General features: G+C 43.4%; 1 protein-coding gene across 14 annotated transcripts in view; it reads right to left on the reverse strand.

Moving 5' to 3' along the window:
- Window positions 1–26,549, reverse strand: part of PTPRF (protein tyrosine phosphatase receptor type F) — a 599,167-nt gene that overhangs the window by 358,837 nt on the left and 213,781 nt on the right. The window lies entirely within an intron of this gene.

A 26,549-nucleotide genomic window follows, 5' to 3' on the forward strand; every position in this document is an offset into this window, starting at 1 on the left:
CTCTTGCTGTTCACGAGCATTTCAGAGAAGGGCTCAAGTCCTAGCTCTGGGGACAAAGATTTTGGCTGTTCTTCCTTTTGGGGTTTTTTGTTTTGTTTTTGTTTGTTTTTTAACCTTTTTCTGAGATTCACAGATATCATAAAAACTTTTGACGGTGATGATAAGCATTGCATTTTAGGAACATTACCTTCTGACAAAAACACAAAGTGTTCAGACAATGGCAGCAACAATGGTGCCCAGCAAAATGTCAGGAAAATCCACCAAGACAAATATTTACATCCTATCATACTATCTAACAGTCAATGATGTTTCTTCTTCCCTCTATCACTGTATTATACAGTAAATCTCTTCACATGTTATATCATACAATACAAAGATAATTTTATATATGTAGTGCCTTCTACAGCCAAGACATCCGAAGGTACTTTACACAATAACCTAGTTCTGAACTAGGTACGGAGAAAATACTGATTATTCCATCCCTGCTTCTATTATCTCAATACAAAAATAAACCCCAGTATGCTCAGAAGCAGGATTCTGCACACTGAAAGAAATGCCCTTCGTAACAGCCTGACACCCCATTCTCTTCTTGCTGGTATCTAACCCCTAAATCCTCATTTGGCTCCCGCGAAAGAGTTACTGAAAACCCCATTAAGATGTCCTGCTCTGCAGAGACAGATAGCTGTATCCTTACCAGCAGCATCAACTTTATTTCAACAGGAAACTCAATTCAAGCCCCAGTTGGTTTGCCCAATGTTAAACAGCTCTGTAAATATGAATAGCACAAGGGAATGAGAATGAGTGCCTGGGCTAACAGTGAAGATTATGCCTCTAACTTCTGCAGGTGCTGTTAACTTATTCAACCTGATAAAGCAAGAAAAATTCTGCAGCACGCTTTCAGCAGCACTATTACATCTGACTCATCAGCAACAGAACTGTAAGAGGGCTACTCTCCTCACAAAAGGCGCTAAGTATTCAAAATTACTGTGCCAAAACTAATGTTTTGTGTCAAATTCCACCTCTGATCAGGGCAGAAAATGTGAGAGGTTTACAACTAGCTTAGAAGGCAGCTTGGATATTTACCAGCCTAACTTTTGAAGGAGTCATTTTTAAGAGTATTGGCTCAGGTCTGTCTACCAGACAATGCTCAGAAGTCACGTGAACAGCAGCATGATTTCTCATGTTCCTCATTCAGAGAAAACTTACAGAGAAACTCCAACTAAGAGAATAGATCTGTCTCCTCATTCCTGTCTCTCTTCAGAAAATGAATTCAAATTTGCTCTAGTCTCAGGTTTGACAGAAATATGACTTTTCAGGCCCATGAGCTGGACATAAATTGCAACATAAGAAATTGATGAATTTATCAGTTGTCCCATAAGGTATTTTATAGACTTGCTCTTTTTGCAACCGTTCACTCCCTTAAACTAATTTACCATCTTGGTTAAGAGAAACCAAATTTCTTAGGCAAAATTGTTCTTACCCACCCCAATCCCCATTGCCCCATGGCTAATAAAGCCCCATAGTCTTTCTTTGCCCCTCAATAGGAAGAATCCTCCTCCTCCCCCCTTCCATTGTTGCAGTGTATGTGGAAAAACTGTCTACATACAATATTTAAAACCCTCTAAATTGGAATGCTTTAATTTTTTATAAATCTAAGTAACTGTCATTCTGTTTGGAAACTGAAAACATGAAACGGGCCTCTATTTATATGGTTCAGCTCTCCCATTTTTAGAAGCAAACAGCTCTCCCCAGCCAGACAACTGAGCATTTGATGCAACGTGACAGAAAGTCAGGTGAAGCACAATGAACCCTTAGGAGGCAGATGTTACCCATAGCCGAACAGCTGGCAGGGGGAAAATCCTGAACCAAGACGGCTGGAGGAGCTCTTCCCTTTGCTGCAGGAGTGGTGTCAGAAGAAAATTATCTACAAACAAGTGAGGTAAGTTTGACAATGAACTAAGCATGCATCCGATGAAGCGAGCTGTAGCTCACGAAAGCTTATGCTCAAATAAATGCGTTAGTCTCTAAGGTGCCACAAGTCCTCCTGTTCTTTTTAAGAGTATCAGTGGTTCATATAGTGCTGGGCAATACAGGGAGCAGCCAGCTCTGTTGGGAGAAGAGCCAGCTCTGTTTCTCTCTAAAACATTGAGAGAAATCATAACCAGCACTGAGTAGCTCAAGTCCTCCATGAACTTCTAATAAATGAAATAAGTGGGTCATCAGCAATGAGCAGCACACCGAAGAGCTGGATGAGAAGTCTCAAAGAAACTAGGTGAGGAACAAGAGACTCTCACAAAAACACACATTAAAATTAAGCTACTTAGGAAGGGATGCTTGGAACAACTTGAAAATCAAGTGAGGACCAGGGATATTTGAATCAAAGATTTGAATCAAATTCATCAAGGGGAAGAACTGCCAGATCCAGTTTTGCTTATGATCACAAGATAAAAATAATCCCATCTTTGTTGAGAAATGTGATGGGTTTCCCTCCAGAAACTTTTCTGAGCAAGAAGATAACTCCAGCACATCAATTGTATCACTATCTGACATAGGAGACAAGGAACAATTTTTCATAAAGAAAGCCACAACAAAAGGGAGCTGCTTTTTAATGGTGGAAAGGTATAAAATGCTCTGAAACTGGAGCCCAGATATGCAGATCGGGAGATGTGAACTAAACACTGTCCAGTCCCAAGAGAGGCTGCAGATCTCCCTGCTCTTTCCAGACATGTGCAGTATAATGGGACCCCCTTTACATTGTACATATAATGTCCTGGAGTAGACTCTGCACGGCCTAAGGATCCTGAGGAAGACACTGACTGGTCAGTATGGAGAGAAGTGTCCACAGCACTTTGGGGTACTGAACAACATAAAACTGACCAAGCAAAGCACGTGCAAAAGTAGCGTGGTGAGCAGCATACTGCATACTGAAGGAGGAATGGAAAACGTATGGAACCAGGTTAATTAAAGACTATCATAATGCACACACTCAAAGTAGCAGAAGTAGAGTTGTGTAGGCAGTTCCTGACTTGTCTTGTGAATGTTTCACTTTGAAGCCTTAACATATTTTTAGCACAGTGTGTTTTTGTTTTGTTTTATGAGGGGGTAAGGAATAGAATACAAAGACAGTAGTGTAGCAATATGAACAAGACTCAGTCTGGTGATACTGCAAGATGCAAACTATAGGGCAAATCTGAAAGATATGAAAAAGGAGATCTATTTGGGAGGCGATGATACCAAGAGAGATTTAGGGTGAAACTGGATGGGAGCTTGCAGTACAACAGAGAGGTAAAAAAGCTGCTGCACGTGCAGAGATATCACTTCACAGACCAAGGTGAGACCATGCCTAGAACATCAGTTCCCAACTATAAATATAAAACAACCTAGAGAGAACTGACCAGCAAAATGTTTAAGGGGCTGAAGGGACTGACATACAAGACAAGCGGCAAGTATCATAGAGATTGGCTAAAGAAGGAATCCGATAACAATCTGTAAATATGTGAAGTGTATAGACACCAGGGCGGGAAAGGAAGTTTATGGCTACTCATGGCTGCACACCTTTGGCTAACGGAATGAACAGAGCAAAGGGAAGTTTTGGCTGAATATCCCGATAAACTCCCTGCAGGTCAGATGTGGGAGACCGCAGTGCATTAAAGCACATAAAGAACATTTAGTGAGCACCAACAGGGCCCATGGACCAATTAATGTGCACTTTAGAATTCACACCCCTGTAGTGTGCATTACCCACTGCGTACACAAGTCTTAAACTGAAATGAAGAAAATATTCCCTCGGCACCTGCAGAAGAAGTTACAGCTGCCAAAAGCTGGTTTAGCACTTGAACGAACTATCATTTATTTGTATCCATCCTGTTCAGCAATGAGCATAACTTCTGAGACTCTATTACTGTTTTCATGACACCTCCAAGGATTTTATTCTCTTTACTTTTAATTTTAGAGCTTTTTGACTAACCTCATTTTATTTAAATTGCCCTTTCTGAAGTTTAGTGTCACATTTTGATACCCAATCTGGCCAGTGGAATTTAATTATATTGTAGTTAATAATACTTAGTAGCCTCAGCTACAGTCACTTCCTAAATTAGCTCCTGTATATACTTAAAAATATACTGATTGGTCCTTATATTGCTGTGATGTTATTGACAAACTGTGGCCGTATAGATCATTGTTGCAACCACTGTTCTATATTTGCAGCAAATATTGTACAAAGGTTGTCGTGTGAGGTGTCTATGACAACGTTATGATTTGCTGGTTATGATAATGCTATCTGTATGCATGTATCATTTTTCTATTTAAAGTGGTAAGTATTGGCTCTATACTGTCTGTATTTCAAACTTGTGCTATGCTTCTGGGTGACACCCCAGACAATGTGGCATCAGCTCTGCCTAGTCTGCTCGATGGCCCATTAAGGACCATCAGCTATACAACTGACCCATTGAGAGAAGGCAGACACACCTTGTGACTCAGCAAGGTATGCAGGGACAGGCCTATGGACAGAACTCTGAGGTTTTCCAGGCCATATGCTGGGTGGCTTGTGGTTGGAACAAAGAAAGCACAAACCACATGTCAAAAGAACTATAAAAGGCAGCAGCAGCATCTCCATTTTGTCTTTAATCCTGCTTCTAACCTCTGGAGGAACTTTGCTACAAACTGAAGCTCTGAACAAAGGACTGAATGACCCATCCCAGCTGTTGATGTACTCCAGAGACTTGATTTGTGCCTGCAGTTTATTCCATCACTGCTACAAGCCTGAACCAAGAATTTTGCCATTACGGTATGTAATTGATTCCATTTAACCCATTCTAGCTCTCATCTATATTTCTTTGTTTTTATGAATAAACCTTTAGATTCTAAAGGATTGGCAACAGCGTGATTTGTGGGTAAGATCTGAATTGTATATTGACCTGTGTCTGGGGCTTGGTCCTTTGGGATCGAGAAAACCTTTTTTCTTTTATTGGGTTATTGGTTTTCATAACAATTCACCCCCATAATGAGTGGCACTGGTGGTGATACTGAGAAACTGGAGTGTCTAAGGCAGAGGTGGGCAAACTGTGGTTCGCGGGACCGTCCTGCCCAGCCCCTGAGCTCCTGGCCGGGGAGGCTAGTCCATGTCCCCCCTTCCCCGCAGCCTCAGCGCGCCGCCAGCTTTCTGGTCTGCCGCTCCTGCCGGGCAGCGCGTCGGCGTGGCTGGCTCCAGCTGGGCTGCGAGCTCCTCCTGCTCTGAGCAGCATGGTAAGGGGGCAGAGGGAGGGGTTGGATAAGGGGCAGGAGATCCCAGGGGGGCAGTCAGGGGACAGGGAGTGGTTGGATAGGCGTGGGAGTCCCAGAGGGGGGCCTGTCATGGGGCTGGGAGTGTGGATAGGGGTCGGGGGGGGCAGTCAGGGGGCGGGGGGTTGGATAGGGGATGGGATCCCGGGGGGCAGTCAGGGGACAAGGAGCAGGAGGGTTGGATGGGTCGTAGGTTCTGAAGGGGGAAGTCAGGAGGCGGGAAGTGGGAGGGGACCAGGCGTTCGGGGAGGCACAGCCTTCCCTACCCGGCCCTCCATACAGTTTCTCAATGCCGATGTGGCCCTTGGGCCAAAAAGTTTGCCCACCGCTGGTCTAAGGGAATTGCTTGGATGACTTATGGTTAGCCAGTGGCGAGAGACCCAAGTCCTCTCTGTTTGGCTGGTTCGGTGTGCCTTAATGGTAAAGGAAACCCAGCTGTAACTGCCCTGCTCTAAGCAATTCGTCCTGAATTGATACTCTCAGTTGTGTCCTGCCAGAGGCCGCATCGTTACAATTGCAACTGCAGACAGACACATAGGAATTGTGGCATTGTCTCCTCCTCCCTCTCCCAACAGGCTCTCATGAAGCTTCCATGGCACTAAAAGTGACATTTGTGTTGGCATCCTTTCGTCTGCAAGAGATGATGGGAATTGCAGCCTATGATGTAGATGGTTTGCAATGTGTCATGTGACTGAATTATCCAATCCGAGATGTACATGATCTCTAGCAGTTATTGCAAATGTATCTATCTTGGTTGGGAGCTGCTTGCTTCCTGTGGGCTCTTTTCTCTTCAAGCTGTAGGAGACAGCTTCTGTCATGGCCTTTGATACCCTAATGGAGACGATGGCACCACTTTTTACGATCACTTGCCAAGATTTCCCATCAGTCAGGATCAATTCCAAATTCCTTCATATCTCGCTTGCATGCGTCTTTATAGCGAAGCTTGGGACGCCCTGTTGTTCTTGTTCCCTCTGATAGCTCCCCGTATAGCATGTCCTTGGGTAGGCGTCCGTCTTTCAACCTATTCAGATGGTCCAGCCAGCGCGGTCGTCTTTGCTTGACCAGGGCTGGCACACTTGGTAAATTTGCCCTTTGAAGAACCTCTGCATTGGTGACTTTATCCTGCCATTTGGTGTTGAGTATACGGTGTAAACAATGTAGGTGGAAACTCCACGTTTCCCCAACATACATGAGAGTGCTGAGGATGCAGGCTTGGTACACTAGCATTTTGGTCTTGATGGCAAGCTCTGAGTTGTTCCATGATATTTTAGTTAGTCTGCTAAAGGTGGTGGCAGCCTTTCCAATGTGAACATTTAGTTCTTCATCCAGTGAGAGGTTGGTGGTCACTGTAGAACTTAAATAGCTGAACTTCTGGACCACTTCTAGCTGGTTTGCATTTAAGGTAATTGAAGGATCTTGTGGAAACCCTGTCCTCCTAATACAACCATTTTCTTGCTGATGGTGACAGGGAATGCCTGACAGGCACTTGAAAGGCAGTCCATGAGTTCTTGTAGTAGATCACAAAAAGAAAAGGAGGACTTGTGGCACCTTAGAGACTAACCAATTTATTTGAGCATAAGCTTTCGTGAGCTACAGTTCACTTCATTGGATGCATGCAGTGGAAAATAGAGTGGGGAGATTTTATATACACATAGAACATGAAATAATGGGTGTTACCATTCTCTGTGTATATAAAATCTCCCCACTGTATTTTCCACTGAATGCATCAGATGAAGTGAGCTGTAGCCCACAAAAGCTTATACTCAAATAAATTTGTTAGTCTCTAAGGTGCCACAAGTCCTCCTTTTCTTTTTGCGGATACAGACTAACACGGCTGCTACTCTGAAACCTGTAGTAGATCGTCATTGTGGGCTATGAGGGCATCAGCAGCAAATAGGAAGTTCCCTGAATAGCACCTTTTGGACTTTGGTCTTTGACTTAAGCTGGGACTGGTTGAAGAGTTTCCCATCTGATCTTGCGTGGAGATGCACTCCATCTTTCATGTCCTTAAAGCACAATTTAAGAGTACCGAGAAGATTCCATGGAGTGTAGGGGCAAGAACACACCATTGCTTCAAAGCTGTCCGAAGTGGACCCGTCAAACTGGACTGTTGCTCTCATGTTATTGTGGAACGAATGTATAAGACTTAACAAGGTTGGTGGGCATCCTATCTTTTCTAGTACTGCAAATAGACCTGCTCTGCTGACTGCTCTGCTGTGTTGAATGCTTTGGTTAGGTCCACAAGGGCGATGTACAATGGCCGGTTTTGCTCTCTGCACTTTTCTTGGAGTTGACGCAGAGAAAATATCATGTCTATAGATGACATGATACATTACATACATTAACGCAGTCTATAATGGTACCCTCTACTTTTCTTTCTACATATGTTTTTCACCAGGACATCTGAGTGCCTATGGAAGTGGGAACTGTTCCCATCTAACTAATCCAGTAATCCTGTCTGACAGTGGGCCATACCAGATGCTTCAAAAGAATGTGAAAGAGTCACTCTACAAAGGACAATTACAGAGTAGCCTGCCCATAACAGATCATTTAGTGTATGACCTATGCCATGATGGAAGGTTTATAATATCTCTAATTTAAAAAAATTAATCTAATCTAATGTAACTGTGAATGTTCTCAACGGTAGATTTTGGTATTACTCCTCCTGAAGGATGTTGAACTTCGTTATACTGTGTCATTACTAATGGTTCAACTACAGTTACTTCTTGAACCTAACTACTGTGGATTGCAAAAGGCTAAGCTCAGAACAGCCTCTTCTCTTGTGTGCTCTAGAACTAGTTTTTCCAAGAATCAATAGTTAACGGTGTTGAGAAATTGCTTCTCTAACCTGTGCTCTGACATGATATAATGATCAGCTTATACGCAGGTAGTTATCACCCATAATTACTGCTTTATTAGATTTAATTTCCTTTTTGATCTCCATCAACATTGCACACGATCCTTTTCCGAATCAGGAGGCTCTCAGATAAAATAGTGAGGAGGGTCAAATAAGCAAGCAGGTAGATGGAATATATCTGCACAACTCTATTTGTATTCATAACTAAGGGACTGTGAAAAGACAAGTTTTTCATGTAAACATTCTTCACCCTGAACTAAAGCAAAAAATGTTCTCCATCTCCTGTAAGATACTCAAGACATGGCAAGCCAATGATAAAATAATAATGTCAAGGGAAAAAGTCTGATTCTCATTTACACTAGGCCCCCGTTATATTGGTCTGCAGAATACAAATATAATATATTCACCCTGAGCAGTGTAAAGGAGCCTCAAAGTAACTGAGAATCCGCCCCTAGAATTAATGCACATTTAAGGTTGAGATATCAGGCACTCAAATGAGGAAATTCAGTGTTGATGTTGAGAACTCATCCTTAACTCTGTTTCTTATGGTTTACAATGAATCTCTCTCTCAAATTGTTGCTGCATACATACAGAAAACTAAACCTGAATTTCTTATACAACAGTCTGTATAGTAAGTTATGTAACACTACCACAGTCTTCATACCCTGCTAGGCTTAAGTCTATCACCCTCTTTCATGTGCTCAAAACAATCTGTTTTTGAAGAAAATCGATTAATACATATTACAACTCTTCTTTATTTGGCAGATTAATATGGTAGGCTTCAGAGTAACTTCCTGCTTGAAAGGCCCAGACAGCTGCATTGACACTGCAGCAAATCAAACACTTCGGGATGAACAGACTGTCGTCCAACACATCCACCTTTCACACCACATGGCAAGTCCCCAGATCTCTGTCCAGCAGAAAAAGGCCAAGATTTGTTCCAGGGCTGTCTTTCTGCTCATATTTTCCTGAAGACATGTTTGCAATATTACCATATGAGTGTGCGCACTGCAGAATCTGCCTCATGTGAGCACTGAAAGCTCACAGTAGAGGAAGAGGCAACACTCCTGGGTGGCTATTGTTCCATGCTGCCTGCTAGTCTTCAAGAAAACGCAGCCTCATCCATTTCAGATTGGGAAATGCAAAGAGGAAGGGAGAGGGCAAGAACACACTATCCATCCTAATTGCATCAGTCTGTACAATTGCCCCCATGACCTATGACAGTGAAGTACAGAGGCTGCTGCAATAAAGTTAAAAAATAACTACGTGCAGCACTGATACAGGAAGAGCTCCTAATTATCCCTCCATATTTCTCACTGTGCCTCGTTCTTTGACTGTTTCAGTCCCTGTTAAGATCTTCGTTTTCCATAAGGCTCACGACAAACTTACTCAGCTTGTGCCTTGGTACCTGGATGACACCGATTACTATAAAAACTACGTGACCAGCAGTCAAAACTGTGAGTATATGATGGTCGCCTATCAGTTTATGGTGGGCTTTTACCTCTGTACTACAGGGATAACAAACATGGTAGAACAGTAGTCATGACTGGAGTACAGGTATTGAAGGTATGTGCTGTTCAGGGAAGACAGAAATAAAGGCAGTACAATAGCATTGTGTATTAATAAGGAGGTAGACTAAATAAATTAGAAGTGATGGAACATCACATGCATCCGACAGATGAGATAATCTTCACTTTCCAGGATAACCCCACCCATGATCTGAAAACACCTGTTTATTTGCTCATTTTTAACCAAAAAGTGAGGAGGAGGAAGTCTGTTTTACAGGAGAGGACCAGGTTTGACTTTTTATTTACTCTAGAACTTCCTACTATCACAATTACAAGGATGTTTTCTTTATATCTCAATTACACCTCACAAATTTTATATATCCTCTTTACCAAGGGAATTGTCCCATACTAATACGGCAATTCAAGATAAACCTGGATCTTAAGAAAAGATCCACCTGAGAAAGTGATGTACCTCACAAAGAAGTGCCCTTTTGTAATGAAGATTTTTGCTGATAGCAAATGGAAAGACCTTTGTAAAAAGGCTCACTCCATCTATCATCTGTAGAAGCTTCACCACATTGCTATTGAAGTTATTCACTCTTTCCTTCCAGGCTACAGCCTTTAAGTGACCTTGTGTAAGACATAAAGGGGATATATAACGTGCAGCCTCCTGGGATACCATTCAGTAACATTTTACAAGGAAAGAAATTACTGCTAGTTGGTTTTTCAATCCATTCATGCATTAATGTGCCGAAATATACACTTGGAGTCATTAGGATCGGATTCAACACACACACACTTTACAGCACTTAGGAGGAAAGCCATTTTAATTCTGTTAGTTGCCAAAACTTAAATTCCTGAAGGCAAAAGCTTTATGTAGAAAGGAACAAAGCAAATTTTAATGGAAAAAAATGTTAGCCTGATTAAGGAGAAACAAAGGAAACCCTCATGCGGCATTCAGCATCTAAAATTCCAAGGAAAGGTAATAGATAATCTATGCTCTTAAACAGAGCTAATGCTAAAGTTCACCCACTGACAGAAGACATAGCATCTTATTAATCAAATCCAAGCATATCAAATTAACAGAAGTATGGAATACATCTCTTCAGCTGTGGCACCCCTTAGCAGATATTGTTCTGGTGTTTGAGACATTTACCTAAGGCCATGGGACCTCACCAGCTATCCAGGCCTTTGTCACCTGCTGATTGGATACAGCAACGAACTCCATTATGTGCAACCCCTGAACACCACTCCGAAATTTCACTTCATGTGCAAATCAGCTGCCTGCTTTGCTTAGATGTTTGTCATATTAAACTTGCAAATTCAAGGTGCTGAGCTTCGAGGTATACAACTCTATATGACTTGCACCCCACCTATCTAAGACACTGTCCCCCCATACTTCATGAACAGAGCTGAGGCTCTGACTAACCGCCTCTAAAGATGTGTCTGGGAGCCAGACACAGAACCTTCACTGTGAAAGAACCTTCACTGACTTACGTGCATCCTCTATTGGTCCAAAAGTCAGAGGTTTTTTTTACCCTTAGCCCTCTAGCAAGGACCACGTATTTACTCAGCCTTTCCCCTGAAGGCATGGTACAAAGGGCAAAGTTCCTTTTACGGGTCTGTTCTGAACGAGCTCTCTTAGCTCTGTTTTAATCCAGTGGCTTTCAATAATAATAGATCTGCACCAAGAGGTAAAAACCAGCACATTTTATAGATTGAATAAATACAAAAATTAATTCAAATATTAAAACCACAAAAAAGTTTATTACATTTTAATTGTTGCCTGGTGGTGCCTGGCTGTATTTCTAAAGAAGCTGCCATTAACAAGGCTATCTCATTATGCCTATGCACAAAGTAATCAAGGTCAGGACTGCTCTGGTAATAGATAAACTGCTGCTGCACCGCCAGGTGAGGGAGCACCACGCACTTTAAGTGTCCATTCACCCCACCCTTCCGTGTATTTGCATTACTGTAGCACTAGCAGACTTAGTCACGGACCAGGAACCCGTTGCACTAGGCAGTGTACAAACATGGAACAAAAAGGTGATCCCTGCACCAGGGCACTTATAATTAGGGCTCCTTGTCAGTCTCGGGGGTCACGGAAGTCATGGATTCCATGTCTTTCTGCGACCTTTGTGATTTCTGCAGCGGCTGGTGTGGACTGATCCTAGGGCTGCCCAGGCAGCCGCGGGGAAAGCCACACTGGCCGCTGCTGGAGTGGCTCTGCAGCCAGCTGCTCGGGCGGCCCTGCAGCCAGCCGCTCGGGCGGCCCTGCAGCCAGCCGCTCGGGCGGCCCTGCAGCCAGCCACACTGGCCGCTGCTTGGGCAGACCCGGGCAGCTGTCCCTGGGGACCGCCTGAGCAGCAGCCAGTGCGGCTGCTCCTGGGACCACCTGCAGCTCAGTGGTCCCTGGGGCAGGTGGGCAGCCCCACAGCCAGCCACATCAGGACAGCTGAAGCAACTCTGGACAGCTGGCCCTGGAGACCACCTGAGCAGCAGCGGGTGGGCAGCCCCAGGGGCGGCCAGAGCAGCCGCTGCTCGTGGCCCCTGGCAGCTGGGGCCACTGGCCCCCAGGACCCTCTCCAGCAGCAGCAGCCCCCCCCCCTTCACATCACCCCCAGAGCAGTGCCTCCCTGCCCCAGAGCTAAGATGTAGTCAGGGGTATATAGTACAAGTCACGGTCACGGGCTGTGAATTTTTGTTTATTGCCCATGACCTGTGCATGACTTTTACTAAAAATCGTCGACTAAATCGTAGCCTTACTTATCATCGAAGGTGTATATCTATACTGGCCTTTTGTCCGTATAACTGTACCACACCCCTCTGAGTGACATAAGTTATACCAACAAACGTTGGTGTGGACAGTGCTATGTCAGCAGGAGATGTTCTTCCACCGACATAGCTACCGCCGCTCCTTGGAGGTTTGAGCTAGAGGTGTAGCTCAAAACCTTGTTGCTTTCACCAATAGAAGTTGGTCCATAAAAAGCATTACCTCACCCACTTTGTCTCTCTAATATCCTGGGACCAACCTGTCCACAATAACACTGCAAAAGAGCATTCTAGGGGTAAATATACAAGAGAACACCCCAGGGGTCCCACTTTGCTTTAGTATGTAGCTTTAGCATGGGGCATCTCAGGGCTATAACCTTCCACTTGTGTCTTTGACACTTGTACTCTTAAGAGCTTTGTGGGACTGAAACCTGTGAGGAAGAAAATCTCCATCCAACTCTCGTGCACTGTGAGAGCTATTTTTCCTTCAAAGGGTACTCTTGAGAAGAGCTTTGAATCAACTGCAAATATTTATCATCCGGTTTTTATTTTATTCCCTCTCGCTGCCTTTTAGAAAAGCTGAATCTTAATGTAGGCCCTGGGAGGGAAAAAGGTAGGTGTGGAGAAACATGGCGCACACTCCATTACAGGAAACAGGGAGAGCACACACTGGCGTTTGCCTGATGCAGCTGGTATCCTCTCTGCCTGCATTCACAACACATTACGTTTCTGAACTAGCATTGAAGACATGAAAACATTTGGAAAAACATCAATAACCAGCTCATTAAGTGGAAGAACTGAATACCCAAGCACTGTCAGAGCTGGATTAGTGATCCAACTCTTCTTGGAAGATCTTGGCACTACAGAACATATTTTACACAAAACAGGTGGTTTATGAGAAGTGGTTTGTTTTTTGCCCTTCTAAGAGATTCTGTAAAGGGGTTTAAATAGCTATCCACTGAAACTCACTTGATCGAACCCCATTAGAATATTGCAATGAAATCCAATTAATGATAAAAGAAAAAGACTAATCTATCAGTTCCATTTGTTACAGAATCCATTACAAAACAGATCCCACAGGAAGTAAAAAAAAGTGGTGTGATCAAAAATATCATTCACTCTAACCTCAGCTGTTGAAGATATACCACCCCAAACACCTTGCAACAGAATCAGGGACATACCTAGGGTTGCCAGGTGTCCAGTTTTCGACCAGAACGCCCGGTCGAAAAGGGACCATGGCTGCTCCAGTCAACACCGCTGACCGGGCCGATAAAAGTCCAGTCGGAGGCGCAGCGGGGCTAAGGCAGACTCCCTACCTGCTGTGGCTCTGTACGGCTCCCAGAACCAGCAGCGTGTCCCGCCCCCCCCCGGCTCCTACAAGTAGGAGCAGCCAGCTCTGCAGCTCCCGTTGTCCGGGAACCGCAGCCAATGGGAGCTGCACGAGCAGCACCTGCAGATGGGGCAGTGCGCAGAACTGCCTGGCCATGTCTCCGCATAGCAGCCGGAGGGGGCACATGCCGCTGCTTCCGAGAGCTGCTTGAGGTAAGCACCGCCTGGAGCTTACACCCCTAACCCGCTCCTGCGCCTCAACCCCCTGCCCAGCCCTGATCCCCCTCGATCCCAGCCTGCACCACCCTCCTGCACCTCAAACCCCTCATCCCTGCACCCCAACCCCCTGTCCCAGCCCTGACCCCCTCTGAACCCTTTGGTCCCAGCCCAGAGCCCCCTTCCACACCCTGAACTCCTCATTTCTGGCCCCACCCCAGAGCTCACACCCCCAGCTGGAGCTCGCACCCCCTCCCGCACCCCAACCCCTGGATCCAGCTCGGTAAAAATGAGCGAGTAAGGGTGGGGAGAGCGAGCGACAGAGGGAGAGGGGGATGCAGCGAGGGGGGGCAGGACCTCGGAGAAGGGGCGGGAGGGGGTGGGTCCTCAAAAGAGGGGTGGGGCAGGGCAAGGGTGTTTGGTTTTGTGCAAGTGGAAAGTTGGCAACTCAAGACTAAACACCCAGTCTTTTTAACCTTTCCTCAAAGGTCAGATTTTCTCAAGATTTTTATCATTATTGTTACTCTCCTCTCCCTCTCGTGTCCACATCTTTCCTGAAGTCTGGTGCTCAGAATTGGACACAGTGCCTCATCAGTGCCAAGTCATGTCTTACAGAAGATACCTGTTAATACACCCCAGAATAACATCAGACTTTTTCACAGCCACATCACACTTGACTCATATTCAATTTGTGAGCCACTATAACCCCCAGTTCCTTTTCAGCACTACCACCACCTAGCCAGTTAGTCCCCATTTTGCAGTTGTGCATTTGAGTTTCCATTCCTATGTGAAGTACTTTGCACTTCTCTTTATTGAATTTAATCCTGTTGATTTCAGACCAATTCTCCAATTTGTCAAGGTCCTTTTGAATTCTAGTCCTGTCCTCTAAAGTGCATGCAACATTTCCCAGCTTCATGCCCTCGGCAAATTTTATAAGCATACTCTCCACTCCGTTATTCAAGTCATTAATGAAAATATTGACTAGTACCAGACCCAGGACTGGCTCCTGTGGGACCCCACTAGATACGCACTCTCAGTTTCATAGTGAACAATTCATAAGTACTCTGAGCATGGTCTTTCAGCCAGCTGTGCACCCACCTTATAGTAATTTCATCTAGACTGCATTTCCCTACTTTGCATATGAGACTGTAATGTGGGACTGTATCAAAAGCCTTACTAAAATCAAGATATATCACATCTACTGATTCCCCTCTATCCACTAAGCCGGTAACCCTGTCAAAGAAGGAAATTAGGTTGGTTTGGCATGGTTTGTTCTTGACAAATCCAGGCTCACCATTCCTTATAAATCTATTATCCGTCCATGTGCTTACAAATTGATTGTCAGATATCAAAGTTAGGCTGACTGGTGAATAATTCCACAGTCCTCTTTGTTCCCCTTTTAAAAAGTGGGTACTAAGTGTGCCCTTCTCCAGTCTTCCGGGAGCTCACCCATTCTCCAGAAGTTCTCAAAGATAATTGCTAATGGTTCCAAGATTGCTTCAGATACTTCCTTAAGTACCCTAGAATGAATTTCATCAGGCCCTGCTGACTTGAGTAGATCTAGTTTAACCTGTTGTATCTGGTTGCCATTATCCGTTTAAGTGACGACTGAAGACATGAAATCTTACTGAATAAAAAACAGCACGCTCAGGCTTAGTAAGATGGAGGTGATGTGGGAAAGAAGAAGGAAACACTTCCGAGAACTGGCGGAGACCACAACCATGCCTGAAAGGGTCAGCCCTTTGATCCATAGACACAGGAAGTAGAAGTGCGGGGGGTGCTGGATCACCCCTGTTTTCATGTGGGGCCACTGGCCCTGCAACCAGGGCTCCACTCCCTAGCTTAGGTTCTGGGGGCTGGCGCTGCACCTGGGGCCCTGCACCCAGGACTACACTCCGCGGCTCTGCACCCGGGGCTCGGGTCATGGCCACTTGCCCCACTCCCCAGCCACTGGTCCCGGGCCCCACACCTCAACCCTGCACTTGGGGCTCAGGTTCCAGCAGCCAGCCCCACTACCCGGCCGCTGGCCCTGTACCCAGGGCCCACACCAAGGGCTCCACTCCCAGCCACTGACCTCGTTCCCAGCGCTCCATGCCTGGCCCCACTCCCAGGCCTCTGCTCCTGGCCCCACATGTGGGGTTCTGGCTGCCAGCCCCTGCCCAGGGCTCTGCTCCTGGCCCCACGCCCAACCCCAGCTGTGGCCACAGCCTCGGCCCCCTTACACCTGTCCAGGTCCACCCCTCCCGGGGAGACAGCCCCGCTCCCAGTCTCAGCTTGGGGGTGGGGGAAGGGGACAGGGGTAAAGGCTGCGGGTTGGCTTTTAGAACCTCCTCTACTAAAAATGTTCCAGTGCCACTGCTCTGATCTTATTTACTGAACTCCTCACTAGTCAGCACCCACATTCCAAGAGAAGCCAGAAGTATTTTCTTCCATCTATTCGGGAGAGGTAGACGAGAGAGACTTGATCATAACAAGTTCTGGCTCTGCAGGGAGGGTTCATAAAGAAAGTCAGTCAGTTATTCAGATAGCACTCACAGTGGGGTTGACTGCTACTAAAACATTTTTTTAAACTGAAAGTTGCTAGCTGAGGGACTACTGTATGATCCGTAGGACTAAACCTTTTACAGTTGGATGCTACCCCTGTTTTGTTGGGAACACACCACAAAACCCTGCTCTCAACCAGCTGTACTAAAAGATTTCTAACGTGTCACTGATGGCTGAGAACCACATTCACTTGGTCCATTGTTTAAAAAAAAAGTTCCACTTTAATTTATCACAATACCTGCAAGTCAGACGTCCTCCAGCTGAATCAGAATCTCAAACCCCCTTTCATCACTGGGGAGTGAGAAGAGCTAGCAGAGCTGCCTGCTTGCTCTACTGAAGATGTTACATTAAACCCAAAAGCAGTGTCACTTTACCTTGAAAGGCCTTTTAAAAGAGCTTGAAGCAATTCGGCTGTAACAGCATTTGTAGGTTTTGGATTAACTACAAGCCTTTTTTAACCCCTTAGAGACTCTATATGCGCATATTCCCATCTTTGTATGTATTCTGTCACACGCTGGTGAGTTAAGCATTAAATAGTACTGCATATAATTACTGTAACTTGCAAAGAAGCTCAAATTACAGAGGTCCAAATATTTTCCCCCCCACAAGAAATGGCCTGCAGACTTTAGTAAATTAGCCCAAGCCTTCCACTCATATCATTTGCAATTTCCCTTGTTAACATCCTGAGCTCAGAGGGGCAATGAAAAGGTCAAAATTCTACTAAGACAGTGCTAAAATATTTATTAAACCATTACCTTAAAACATTTCCAGTTAACACGAATACAGAAAGATGTCTACCTCTTGGGACTTTGTAAATTCATGATTCATATCATAGAATTTTTCAAGCCCTTTTTAACAGGTTTCAAGCTGTTAATTGCCAATACAGTGCATTAGAAACCGCAAAAATAAAAATTGATTTGAATTCTTTTGAAATGAAATATTAGCAAAAAATGCTTTGCCACCAATAACTGCTTTTGTTTGTCATTTTTCTGAACAGCTGAAAGCCTGAGGGAACAGTACAGGGAAAAACAGCAAACCAGCTCTTTAGTCTTTTGTTTATTAGAGTCCTGAATTTATTCAAGTGAGTTTGAATCTTGAACTGCACAAGACAATCTTTTGAATCATTCTATACTCAGTTACTGATAAGGAAGGACCGAGGAGTGGGGGGGTTTGGAGAATCAAAAATGTCCTTTAAATGTAGATACAGTACTTCGAAAGAAAACATTACCTAACACAAGCACAACCATCACAGCTCTCAGATCACAATGGTGAGAATATGTATTTACCAGAATCAGATTAAGTCCTGCAGGCATGTCAGCCAATCTTCAATAGAAACAAAGTTAACATACATGAGTACTGAAGAAATTCAGAAGTGGGAGGAAGGCAGAGCAGCAGAGCAGTTTTAGCAATAATTCAAAAAACACAAGCTTGTAGTATCCTATTAAAAACCGGGCAGACTGAGTTATAAATGGCTAACATTACTAACTAGGCCAGCTAGTATACGACTGGTCAAGTGATTGATGTCTATATGCCAAATTAGCTGTGCTATTTTTACAAGCCTCTTCTTGAAAGTTTAAGGTGACTAATTGGTCTCACAATTCACCAAATACTGAAAAAGAGTGAAATTTCTCCATGCGACTAATTCCACCCAGCATGAAACAGGTAGATCTGTTAATTGATTTCATGGACTCTTCTCTTCAGTGAGCTTAACAGCGAAGTGCTGAGGAAGGAGAGAGGGAGAGAGAGAGAGAGAATTACTGAATGACTGTGTGGTATTTCATTACTAAATGACTGCTGACAGCTGGGCAGCCCCATTCTTTGCTCAGTACATTCAGCCAGAAGGCCCAAGAGCATTTTATAGCAGGGACAATTGAGACATTTTTTACTGCATTACTTTATTACTTTTCTCCCCCAGGAACTCTTAATAGATGGAATAGGTACTGCATACCATTACAGTCTTTCATATAACAGTGATGCTGCACAAAGCTATAGGATGGCTTGAAGTTAATATCTGACCCAATGATCACTAATGTGGTAAAATACATCACAGGCTTCCTTACACTATCTGCGGGACACGCTCACCCTTTACAAGAACAATGAGGTACTGATTTAAAATACACTTTTGAGCATTCCTCTCATTGTGTTATTTTTTCAGCAGAACACATACATTTCAGGACAACATGTACACATTCTATAAATTATATATGGTGTACGAAACAGTCCCAAGCAACATCCAGAAGTAGAAGATACAACTCCTGTCACTCATATTAAACAGGGGGAAACAGTTTCTACACGTAAAAATTAATATAAAAATAAGCAATCATGGGGCCACTATCCTATTATTTGTTTTCATATTAAATCCAATAAAGACCTCCATTCAATATTTAAAATAAAGCTTGCTGTAGACTTTATGATGGATTATATAAGAACTTGTTCACAGGATACCACTTCCTCACCATGTTCTAGGCAATAAATAAAGTTATAAAGCTTACATATAATTTAATTGGCAGTAGACCCTGCTCTAGAACTCCTTAAGTTCAGCCTCTTACATTTGCATTACCCCTCCCCTCTCAACCCCCTTTTTCATATTCCCTAGAGTTTGTTCTGCAAGAAGCTCCTGGGAAAAGTTGGAGTTTGCATCACAGATGGATTCCAAGTACATTGCTTGCAATCTGAATCTAGACTCCACACCTTGTAGTTTAAATCTGTATGCTAGCAGAGGAGAACTGGCTCGATCTATTTTACTTCATCTTTTCAACAATAAATTACTTGTATAGTGCTCACAAAAGTCAGTCCAATCTAAGAACACAAGCAGCACAGGAAACTGGGGAAGAGGGATATAGTCAAAATATACATGCTTTTTATATAATGTATACATTTTTGTTAAATAAATTAGCTTCAACTATACCTGACTGTTTCTTAGCCAATTCATTATTATTTGGTCAACAACAAGAAAAGTACAGGCTTTCCTCCCATTAAGCAATGCATTAATCTACAACTTTACAAGCAGGATCAATCTATCACAGGTCTATCATACCATATAAAATGAAAATGGCTCTAAAATGCGCCTGTATATACCAATTAATTATTAAAGACACATTAGCTGAAGCTTTTCACCTGTCATTTAAAAAGTTAGGAATAAAATGACATGCCATTCATTCAACTAATGGAGCACAGTTTACCCATATTCATCAGTTCACACTAACAAGAAGATCCTAATATTATCCATCTTGCTGCTGCTGAATACTCCAAGTAGATCCTAACAGAACGCACCTTCTGTGTGGCTAGAGGTGCCAGTTCAAACAACTTCAGAGTAGGGAAAACCAGCAGGTGCAGTGAATGCAGCAATAAGCAGCATGTGTACCTCCAAGCTATGAAAAGCAATTCCGCTGCATTAATCTTCAACAGGAAAACAAAGAAGAAAAGCATGAAACTATGAGACAAGGGACCTCACAAATGGTGGATCCAGCATCCCCAGAAACCACATGACTGATGTTTTCAGCTGTGCTTTCCTTGGTTTAATCAAATGAAGTGGTTGGTAGTGATGAGAACGGAGGAGCTGGGAGAAGCCAATCTGCTTGACAGGTAAGCTTCTCCCAATCCAACCAAAGAAGTGAGTCTGTTGCCTCCACACCTGGAGTCAAAGCACTGACAAAACAGAAGTTTAATTAGTTGGAGGCATATAACTCTAGGTTTCAGAAATAAACTAAAGCTATTTCTAAATGCACCCAAGCCAATAGCACCAGGAACAGATAACAAAACAGCGACTTCAGAGAATATCGTATTGCTACCACTTGTGGCCTGAGCTTTATTCTAATGGCACAAATCAAAGAATGATTATCAGTTGTGTAGACAGTAAATGGCCTGATGAGGTAACCAAAATAGATTTGCTTCATCCAGAATGGTCACTTAAGGCCATAACTGTAAAACTGGAATGATTCAAAATAAAAACATTCATTAAAATCATCACATCAGAAGTGGGAGGAAGGCAGAACAATCTTCAAAATATAATCTTCAAAAATAATTCAAAAACCACAAGCTTTTAGTATTAGACTTTCTAGAAATGGAGAAGCAGGAACCCCACCCCCACCCCCAATATAATACCATAAACCTGTAACAGTTTGTATTTCGTCTTTTACAGTCTCTGAAAATGTACTTTTTATGAATACAAATGCTAACAAAATTCATTCCATCTATTTTAACATCAGGCATCCATATAAAAATCTATATCCAATTTCATGAAAGATTCATATTTTTATTGGAAATGTTCTAAACAGTTTAAGGTTAGTAGTAGTGGTGAGTCAAGGTAAAGGCATATTCCATCAGGCCTCTAAGGGGAATACCAGGTGTAACCATAATAAATACATTTCTATTGCCTGGGCTTTTATAACTTTTACAGGCAATAACCTTTCTAATAAAACTACCAAATGAGCCCTAGTGTACATATGAAATATCTCAACACTAAAAAATGAGACTAATGTTTAAATGTTTTGTTTAATCTAACCTACATCTCTTCCACAGAAGCTCAATTTCTCAGCCCATCCCCACTGCCATGAATTAAATAGTGCCCCACAGAAGAGACTGACTGGCCACTCTTCCAGTCTATCATCCAAACATTTTTAGGCTGATGATTTCCCATCCCACCATCAACCTCAACCTAGACCAATCCACACAAGTGGTCCATTTCCTAGACACTAATGTGCTAATAAGAGATGGTCACATTAACACCACTATACCGGAAACCTACAAACCGCTATATTTACCTACATGCGTCCAGCTTCCATCCAGGACACACCACACAATCCATCGTCTACAGCCAAGCTCTACGATACAACCGCATTTGCTCCAATCCCTCAGACAGAGACAAACACCTACAAGATCTCTATCAAGCATTCTTAAAACTACAATACCCACCTGCTGAAGTGAAAAAACAGATTGACAGAGCCAGAAGAGCACCCAGAAGTCACCTACTACAGGACAGGCCCAACAAAGAAAACAACAGAATGCCACTAGCTGTCACCTTCAGCCCCCAACTAAAACCTCTCCAGAGCATCAAAGATTTACAACCTATCCTGAAAAATGATCCCTCACTCTCTCAGATCTTGAAAGACAGACCAGTCCTCGCTTACAGACAGCCCCTGCAACCTGAAGCAAATACTCTCCAGCAACCACACACCACACAACAAAAACAGTAACTCAGGAACCTATCCTTGCAACAGACCCAGTTGCCAACTCTGTCCACATATCTATTCAAGAGACACCATCATAGGACCGAATCACATCAGCCACACCATCAGGGGCTCGTTCACCTGCACATCTACTAATGTGATATATGCCATTATATGCCCCTCTGCCATGTACATTGGCCAAACCCGACAGTCTCTACGCAAAAGAATAAATGGACACAAATCTGACATCAGGAATCATAACATTCAAAAACCGGTAGGAGAACATTTCAACCTCTCTGGCCACTCAGTAAAAGACTTAAGGGTGGCAATTTTGCAACAGAAAAGCTTCAAAAACAGACTCCAACGAGAAACTGCTGAGCTTGATATGCAAGCTAGATACCATTAACTGGAGTTTGAATAGAGACTGGGAGTGGCTGGGTCATTACACATATTCAATCTATTTCCCCATATTAAGTATTTTCACACCTTCTTGTCAACTGTCTAAATGGGCCATCGTGATTATCACTACAAAAGTTTTTTTTCTCCTGCTGATAATAGCTCATTTTAATTAACTAGCCTCTTATGGTTTGTATGGCAACGTCCACCTCGTGTGTGTGTGTGTGTGTGTGTGCATATATATATTCACATATATTCTTACTATATGTTCCATTCTATGCATCCGATGAAGTGGGCTGTAGCCCACGAAAGCTTATGCTCTAACAAATTTGTTAGTCTCTAAGGTGCCACAAGTACTCCTGTTATTTTTAGGCTGCTTCACCATTGCTCACGCACATATTCGATTTACTTAGCTTTCCAGCTCTGAACTAAATTTGGCTTCAAAGTGACTAAACTGAAGAGGACTAACTCTGTATTTCATAAAAACGCTGTGGGAGATTACATAGCACGTCATTCTTAAGGCTCACATACTAAAAAGGCAACTCCCATCAGGTATAGAGGTCACCATTAAAAAGATACCATATACTTAGCCACAATTATGCCCTACTCTGTATGTAAGAAAAATTGTGGTACCTCCAATACCAATATTGGATACAAGTGTCAGATGCTGCTGTTTTAGTGGCAGCCACAGTATAAAATGCAGGTTGGATGTGGAAATAGTTTTTATCTAAATTCACGTTTCTGATTCATTTCTCAACAGCGTGACCCTAATTTTAATCTATATTGTTCAAGGAAAAGTTTTGAGTTTCAGTTGCCAAATACATGGCATCTACTAAGGAACTGTACATTTTAAAGCTGATGGAACAAATCAATCTATTGTATTTAAAACGTCCCTCAGGAGCTCTCATGTCTCATGCCACTTTAAAAAGATTTCTTGTACTTGTGCCATCTCTAAATTAGATCTCCCAGTGCTGGTGAATTCTTCATGCCCTATGAGACAGTGTCAAACAGAAAACCCTGGAATGAGGTTTTCCTGAAGCCAGGGAATGTTCAGAAGAGACCACCTAGTTAGGTACTTTCACCTTCCTTGTGATTTGCAAGTGCCACAAACCAAGATAACTTCTGCTCTTCAGACCCTTACTTTACTAATGTCTCCTGGCTATTTGACTTCATTGTAAATACTCTAAAGCTTTGTTTCTAAAGAACATAGTATAAACAACACATTTCAAATTTCAATCATGAACAGGAGAACCTGCCACAATCTATAATATTTCATCTGCAGCTGATTTCCCCTTAGATTTTTATGTCCTTTTACCTCCAAAATATACATCTTGAGGGTCACCCCTCATTACTACTTGAAGGATGTCAGGAAGAGAGAAAGTATCAGTTATTCAAAGCTGTACTGAACTTCTGTGCACTAAGATAGAGAGGGAGAAGGAAGAGTGGCATAGAGCTGTGCTTTCAACGTGGATCCGGAGATCATGTAGCCCAAAGCCCTAATCCGAGCTCTGAAATGGACTCCTCCCATGACCTTGGCAAGTCACTTCACTTCTCTGCAGGACACTCTTGTCACAAGATTTACTATTCACTGCGGGGGGGTGCTGCCTCCTGGCTCATTTGCGGATTAGCTCTCAACCATTCTCACGCCCCCTCATTCAGTTGCTTGCCCTGTTGTTCCCTCCTCCCCCCAATCTCTGGATTCATGTTACTTCTTTATGGCTTGGCCCTCCAGACAGGTCAATAAAGTTTTCCCCTTCCACGGTTACCAAGTGCCACTGGACAATCCACCTCAGGCAGTCTTCTGGTTCACTGCCCAGACCGTGCCAGTGCTATGATGGCTGATAGGGGAACCCAGGCCCACTCAGTACTCCAGGTTCCAGCCCAGGGACCCTATGCCCAGCAACCAAGGTCTGTTCAAGCTCCAACCTTGTTACCAATTCCCTGGGCTCTTTCCTGCCTTTCCTCCCTATCTTCCACCTGCCCTAGGTAACCACTGGAGCTTGCTCTGCTCCCTGCAGCTAACCTCCCCCACTACGGCAGAGTCAGTATTCCCCAGGCAGGATACCAGGGTTTCCTCCCCCCAGGATTCTTCCTTTTCTCTTCGTAACTCCCCTACTCTCTAGGGAATGACGGCAGTGTTCCTTCCTGCAGCCCCTTCTTGCTCTTCACCTCTGGTTTTATGCCTGCACCTGCCCAGCTGGGCTTCATTATCGGTGAGGCCTGATCAGCTCTGACTCTCCTCCATGTGCAGCCTGTCACAGGGTTAACTGGCCCGTTTTACATATTCAGGCCTTTTGCGGGGTGGACACCCCATCACAGCTCCTCATCAGGGAAATAGAGAATACTTATTCAGAACTTTTATAAACATCAATTTAAGTGGTCTGACCATGAAGAACACTATAAAGCTGTCAAGTATTATTACTATTATTCTGAAGATTTCAGAAAGTTCTTGGTATAATTCTAGTTATTGGGGTTTTAGAAGCATTGGAGATTATTTAAGTTTCTAAACGTTTTCTAGTTTAACTTGTTTTCACTCCTTAAAACTCCCCCAAAACTGTCATTTTTCTGGCTGAGTCAATAGTCAGCTGGTGATTTTTTTGGTGAAAACTGAAGCAAAAATGGATCAGCCATTTTTAAGATGAAAGAGTACAAAAATAAATACACCTTTTTAGAAAAACAATTCCAGCACAAAAATTGCTGAGAGGTAAAAAAATTATATTTAATATAACAGTCATCTACTTAAGCCCTGATCACAGTATCAGTCTTTATTAGCATTTTCACACAGTGCTTTTAGAATAAACTCCTTTATGTAACAGTAATAATGAGAAATAATCATTTCAGAAATATTACTAGCCAAATCCCAAAGATCAAAAGAGCTCAAATGATATTCCTTTGAGTAATCCACCTTCCTTGTATCTTCACAGGCATTTAAAATTAGACACACAAGTGGAACAGTCTAGCCAGCAGGATACATTTCAGTATTCAAAGTAAAAGCAGATCACATGACTCCAGACATGTGATCTGTACCCAGAGTAAAAGTTAACACCTCCTATCTTCTGTGCCTTGCAATAGTTTTACCAAGCTGCAGTCCAGTATCTGGTCAGCATTCATCTTTAATTGTACACTGACACATTAGCTGGAGTCTTGGGGGGGATGCATATTTCACCTTTTAACAGAATGCACTGAAAAAAGGCTCAAACTAGACATGGCAGATGGAGCTGTATAGTCCGCCCATCTCCAGAGAGCAGATTTGTAATGCAAAACACTGAACTGAAGATGCGATCCATGGATACAAGGAAGCAATCAGAACCAAACTGATTAAACAAGACCCAGGCCTCAGTATGGTACACAGAATACTAAATAGAAACAAGGATACCTTAGAGAGAAACAAATGGCACGCTGAACACAGGACAGCAAGATTTTCATTACCAATATTACTGTCTTCTTTAGAAATAACAGACAACGCTTCTAGAAATGCAAAATATATTTGCATCTAAGGAGAAATCACTTGGTCAAACTCACCTGAATACGCTCAAATGAAAATCAATGCTTAAGGTTTGTTTTTAAAATGTACAAACCTTGCAAGTTTCTAACCAACAGAGCGAGGTTCTGAAACAGCCTCCCAATAGCTATGGTGGGGGGCAAACATCCTAATTCGTTTTCAGAAAGATCTTAAGACATTTATGAGTAGGATTATACCACAGGGTTGCTGGGGTTAGTGGGGGCTTGGCTAGGCTCAACTGCTTTGGAGGTCTATTCTGGTTCTGTCATATGTTCCTAAAAATCTCATGCTTCCAGTCTTCAGCTAGTCACCTGCAAATATCAAAACCCCAGTGCTGTGTTGAGATGTATTCTGAGTTTGTTTGGTGTCCCCTCCTTCAAAGCATCAAAGATGGCCAGGGTTAGAGATGGGACACCTGACGGGATGGGATAGAGCTCTGAGGTGGTTCTGAGAATACTATCTCTCAGGGGCTTGGCTGGTGGGTCTTGCTCACATGCTCAGGGTCTAATTGATCACCATATTCAGAATCAGGAAGGAATTTTCACCCAGCTCAGATTGGCAGGGAACCTGGGGTTTTTTGCCTTCCCCTGCGAATAGGTGCAGGTTGCTTCCTGGGATCAATGGAGTAGAGCTCACTTAATCCCCTGCCATTGCAGGGGCCTGGAGAGTTGGTGCATCTTGGTCACTCCTATTTGCCACCTGTGGAACATAGCAGTTTAGACTTCTGTGGGCTTTAATTTTTTGGTATAATTTTGGCTGTTAGACTTGGCGTAAGGTTGACTGGGTAGTGTTAGTGACATGTGACCTACAGGAGTTCAGACGCAATGATCTGATGGTCCTTACTGGCGCTCCTGTGATGCTGGGACCAATACTATCGAAAATATCTGCATTTAGTGAGCCGGTTTCTCAGACTCAGATTAATTGAGTCTGAGGCCAGAAGAGGCCACTAAGTGTCACCCAGTTATCGTTACACTGAG

The sequence above is a fragment of the Natator depressus genome, chromosome 8, assembly GCF_965152275.1.
Source record: "Natator depressus isolate rNatDep1 chromosome 8, rNatDep2.hap1, whole genome shotgun sequence".
Taxonomy (NCBI): domain Eukaryota; kingdom Metazoa; phylum Chordata; order Testudines; family Cheloniidae; genus Natator; species Natator depressus.